Genomic DNA, 6000 nt, shown 5'->3' with positions numbered 1-6000 from the left:
GTTAGTACCCTGATTTATATTTTGGGCCCTACAGAATCGCAGTGACTAAACATGAAACCTCAAATCATAATGGGGTGCCCCCACTGGAAGCCCTGTGCAGCCACACTGGTACAGAATTTCAAGCCCAGACTTACTTTGAGGAAGAAAAAGCCCTGCAATATAAATCAAAATGCATGCACTTCTTTACATTTGTAGCAATATCTCAGAGCAATCTGCAAAACAATTATTTTCTCCATTTTCATTTGTCATCATACTGAAGTGGCTCCAAAGAATTAATTTTCCTGCATTTACATGAAGTTTTTCATTGCATAATGCCTTTAAGATGGCAACCTCTAGCAGATCTCCCTCCATACCCTCCCCCCATTTTGGTTTTGTCTTAACCAAAGAGGAAGAGGTCTAGCGAAATAAAAATGACAAGGCTTTAAAGATATACTATCCCAACCTTTAAAAAGCCAGCATGCAAAAACCAAAAACTTCTTTAAATGCAAATGACTTAAAAAAAAAAATAGAACAGTTTGGTATCCATTTTTTGTTGATTGTAATGCTTTTGCATTATTAAGTGCTTGTCACACAGAAGCTCTTCCTAGTGTTTTATTTTATTTGTTTTTTAGCTTTTAACATTTTAATTGAAAAATATTTACAGCAGATGTTAGAAATGTTATGTTACAATACAGATGGATGTATGCAAAAACTGTGCTGGTTCTTTATTTTGCATTTTGAGATTTTCCAACCTCTTCTGTTAATTTGGAGTTTGGAACTGCTCAGTCCTGGATTTGCAGAATGCCGCTTTTCTCCAGACCATTCATTTCCTTCAGTATCAGGGCAACGTTGTACCTTGATTCTTGAAACTTTGCAATTGGCACTTCAAAGCAATGAGCTGTCCCATCCAAAAGCTTCAGCAGCATTGAAATGGATGGTTGCAATGCACGGGCCAATGAACTTGTGGATATAGCCACATCCACTCTCCACTTGATGTCATTAACACTTGGCAGCCTATTTCCTTGTTTCAGAGTTGTGGCTTCAACAACAGGACGTCTGTTACCAAAGACTACACTGGCAAAGTCCATGATGAACACTTCTGGTATCCTAAGATCCCATAGATCCCAGTGTTATGAGGCATGATTTCCTCTCATTGTTTTGGCAAACTTTCAAGGTACAGCAGAAATAGTAAGTAACTAAAAGCAGCCCTGGTAGGATTATGTACTTAGTGGTATTTAGTAGCAGGACCTGCAAAGCAACAATTACAGGGTTCTGTCTTTGAAGCAGACTTGCCTGGCTTGCCATGGTTGGCTACAGGAGAGTGCCCTGGCAGGGATGAGCTCTGTTACAGCTGATAAATGAAAGTTTCCCTTTTATCTGCTCAGGAAGGATTGTGTTACTCTTCTTCTCCACCACAGATCAGATGAACAGCCATCTCACTTGTCTGGGAAAGGAAGATTTTCCTCCCACAGTCCAAATCAAACCCTGCTGCTGGGTGTAATTTATTAATACAATTTCAACCTTCAGCAAATCCGTCAGACTCTGAAAACTCAAAACCCCCAAGTACAACAGGTTAAAAAGCAGCTGTCCTCCAACTCCATGCTCCAGGGGCCATTCTCCAGGCCACAAGAGTCAACCACCACTCTGTTCTCTAGTTCCTCTGCTCCTGTTCCAGGGCCTCCACCTCTGGCAATACTCCGTGATGTTTACATATCTTCTCTTGCAGCCCTTGACTCAGTCCTTCTGTGAGAGGGCTCCCTGCAGCTTTCCACTCCCCAAGCCCCTTTGTCTGCACATCCTACCCTGGTTCATGGGAGTTTCCCTCCAGAATCAACCCTCTTGTTTCTGGGCTTCGGTGGCACTGGCCGAGCTACTCCTTTTCCTTACGTAGGAGCCTTTGCACAGCCTTCCGTTCAGCTGGGTTCCCCAGCTCTCGCCAGCTCTCTCCAACAGTTCTTATCCACAGCACTCCCCAAAACAGCTCACCAATTCTCTTTCTTCACCAGCAGCTTTCAGCTACTGTTCTCTTTTGTCCGGAGAGAGCCACGTGAGACCACCCTCAGCAGCTCCTTCCTGCTCCCCTTTTTCAACTGCTGCCTAGATTTTTATGTATGGAGTAGGTCTACACTGCAGACGGGAGAGAATCTCCCAGCTTGGGTAGACAGACTCAAGCTAGTGTGCTACAAAACATGAAAATAAAAAAATCTCACTCTATGGTCTCACTCCAGCTGGAGCTCAGGCTCCCAAGCCTAGGTGGTGTCAGGTGGGTGTGAGAGCCTAAGCTTCTCCCTGAGCCGGAACTATTTTAACATGCTAACTTGAACTCTGCTAGTGCAAGTCTGTCTAACCAGACTCGCTCTCAGATCCAGTGTAGATGTACCCATGGAGGCCAGGCACCCTCAATTAGGCCCCATCAGGAGGCAACTAACTAGTCACAGGTGAACTGGGGCCATTCCCTTTTAAATGGGCCATGCAGCCTGTGACATCATCACATTGAAGAGGCCCTAAAGAATTTTCTGTTCTTATAGAACACTTTGCATTTTACTCCTCCACAAGCTGTAACTCTAGATACTTTACAACCTTAAATAAAACAAGACAGTAGTGAGAAACTACTGAAAACAGAGCCGTTATGGCGACTAAAGGCTTAATGCAGATGGTCTGGATGAGGAAATTAAAAAAGACACAGTTGAGTAGAAGAGGGTATGATTTAAGAGGAGATTTGAAGAAGAGGAGAGCTGTGTAGCTCAGAGGTACTCTGTGCTGGCTTAGATCCTCACCATTTGTATACCTACCACACATGAACAGGCCATACATCTTTGTTTTAGTTAAATCTAACAACATGTATAGATATAAAAACGTACACAAACGATTTCACCCTATCGCCTTCCCCTTTCCACATCTATTTCTATCCAGCTATGAATCAACCAGAATTGTCCTTCTTACCAAGGGAGATAGGCCAATGGACTTTTGCAGCATTGTACCCTAAATTGTTGGCCAAGAAAGTGTTGAGCAACCAGTGTGTAAAAAGAGGATGTGACATTCCAAAAGGCCTGTTGATTTATGATGGAATCGCCTCAAAGTTCCTTAAATCAGGCCTCACCACCACCTATAATCAAGCAGCTCATGGAGAGACGTTATATAGACAAAGCAGTGGGAACCAAAGAAACAAGTATACCATTGGCACAACACCAGAACCATTCCAGGAGGGACAATGGGGATAGCTACTGATGAATGTGATCAGAACCACAGTTCAAAAAAAGAAAAAAAAAAAAAAAAAGCACTAAGCCAGACCACGGAGTTTGAAACTCTAAACCCGACCAGGAGTCCTCAAATGATTAAAAACAGAGGAAGGTATGTTGTATGGCCGAATGTTTAAAAGGCTAGAGTAAAACTGGTGACAGCAATAAGAACTGGCCATGGTAGCTCAGCTGTCAAGTGTGTATTGGCTTTCAGCTAAAAGATCAATGGATTGAAACCACCCCAATGCAACTTTTTTTTCCTTTAAATGAATGAGCTGAAGAGGCTTCTTGATGCACAAAAAAAAAAAAGAAAAAAGAAAAAAAGGTTTTAAAGGCATACCTTACGTGTATTTCCTATTTTAAATTTGTCAGCAACTGACAGCAACTGACAGAAGCCTTGGAGAACCTGGACAGCAGTAGCCCAAGAGGAACAAATGCATTAGGCCTGGTCTGCTTTTGCCCAGACCTGAAACCAGATGCTCAACAGAGCCTCTCTCTCAGCAGATTCTGTAGACATTCACTTGCTTTGAGAAAAGAATTTAGTAGCACCTATGCCAGCCCACAACTATAAAACAATTATGTGCATGAGTGTGTGATCTGCCATGCATGGAATTAAGCACCATCTGAGACAGGAGCTGATTGAGGACTTAAGGTTGTGTCACAGATTATCTACAGTTCACACATCTACTCCTCTGGTGAGCTATAAAAAAAACAAAGAAATGTGTGTCAATTTGTATATGAAGAATGTTTTAAATATCACCCTATTGGGATATGCACTGCAATGCTTCTGATTAACCCAGGACAAAGGCATGAAATTTATATTTATTCATAATGCTTAAAATAAAATTTAAAAAAAATGAACACCCTAGTTTGTTTCCCCCCTCCCCAAAACAGCCACATGGCACTAAAATGCACATGTTGCAAAGGATAGCTAGGGGCCTCAGAAAGAGTGGAAGGGGGAGTGGAAACTTGTAAGAAATAGGGCTAAAATATAGAGTTATTAATACTCAGGGAAGATAAGGAGACATTGTTCACCCAAACTTGGATTCAGCACCCCCTGTTTCTCTTTGAAGAGGTGGCTGGGATCGCTTGTCCTCGGAAAGAGATAAAACGACAACTTTTATTTTTTTTTAAAGTTTTATTGTTTTTAAAGATCTTTTTTTTTTTCTTTTTTTTTTTTTTTAAAGTAATTATGTTGGACTCCATTAACATTCAGGTAAACAAGTGAAAAGACAATAGATGGGCACGATCTCTTTTAGCACAGGCACAGCCAAAGGGAGCAGGGAATGGAGGCGGACGTGCGAGGGTCTCCAAAAGACAAGAACCCTCCGTCCCTGTTTCAGCAGAAGCAATGGTGGGAGCCAGGAGCCATCCTGGGATGCCTGTACTGCCAGTCATGAGAGATACAGGGGATGGGTGGGGAAGGGCAATTGTGGGATCACAACACTGTACTGGCCTCTCTCGCTCACAGTGGAAGCTTCATCTGAGGGGGTGGACGGTAGCACTAGCCCATCACTGGACCATCTGACAGACCAATGAGCTCTTTGGGATAGTCTCAATTACTTTTTAGTACCAGTTTGGTTTCCCCACTCGTTAGCCACCACAGGGCCTTTCTGAATTTCAACCCTCTCATCATTTTGGAATTCATACTTGCTCCCCCACTGCTGCCCCTCCCAAAGGAGGGCACCTGCAACAGCCACCACTATTGGCCAGATACATTTGCCTTTACTTTGCTTGATTCTGGATGTCCCCCTCCAGCCTGCCCATTTCTCCTCCTCCATCATCCCAGAGGCCTGGCTCTGCCCATGCTGTCAAAGCCTGGTTCATGAAGCATCCTGGTGTTAAGGTGAACTGGTTGTAAATCATAGAGCATTGTCACAATATAATTAACATTAGAGTTTTTTCCTTAAAAAAAAAATAACCCCAAAAACAACAAGTACAAAGGCAGCTGGAGGAAGAAGTTAAACACACAGCTTTGTGGCATGCTCCACAATATAAAAGAATCCCAAGCATTCAGGATCAGCTGGCCTCAGCTCTGTTTGACCTTCCATCATGGTATTCAAACCCACTCCTGGTTAATTCCCTACTCCTGGCCTCCCCCAGTGAAATGGGGCTCTCCTCTTTTTCCTTTGCCTTGTGATTGGTTTCTCAATGACTGGGTTATTCCCTTTGTGAAGAGGCTTCTCTGCAGAGGGAGTGCTTGTGTGTATTTATAGTTCAAGGCCCCAACCCTGCAAAGCCTTATGCAATGGAGACCAATCCTGGCTGCAAGTGGTCTGCCTGTGTGTGTACGTCTGTAAGCAGGATAGTCTCTTGGAAGGAACAGGAGTCCTGCATTCTGCTTCTCTTCCTCCTCATCTAGCTTTAGGGCTGATTATTTAGATACAAGACAATGCCCCCTTTGGATATTGAGCAGTTCTCAGGGTTAACTGTGGGGGGAGTCTCCACCTCTCCAATCTTCACACACCCCTGCCTCCATTCTCCTTAGGTCCCTCACAATCAGGAGTTTAGGACCGAGAAGACCAAAAGGGGGTTGTTTTACTTAGCTGTTCCTCAACTCCTCAGTCCATTCTTAAGCATGGCAGCTCCCTCTCTCCCTCCCCTGGCCTGGGTTCCCCTCAGGCAGACAATCAAGCAATGGGACATGGGAATACTCCTATAAATAACCCTGAAGAGAAATGGATAGGGCATTAATGCCACCCCATGAAACCCATCTTTCAGCTTCCTTCTGTGACCCTGCACCCCCCTATACCACTCTGTGCCCTTAAGACTCTATTCCCTC

This window comes from Emydura macquarii, unplaced genomic scaffold (genome assembly GCF_026122565.2).
Source record: "Emydura macquarii macquarii isolate MOO-44397 ecotype Brisbane River unplaced genomic scaffold, CSIRO-AGI_Emac_v2 contig_587, whole genome shotgun sequence".
Classification (NCBI taxonomy): Eukaryota; Metazoa; Chordata; order Testudines; family Chelidae; genus Emydura; species Emydura macquarii.
This window is presented reverse-complemented; position numbering follows the sequence as displayed.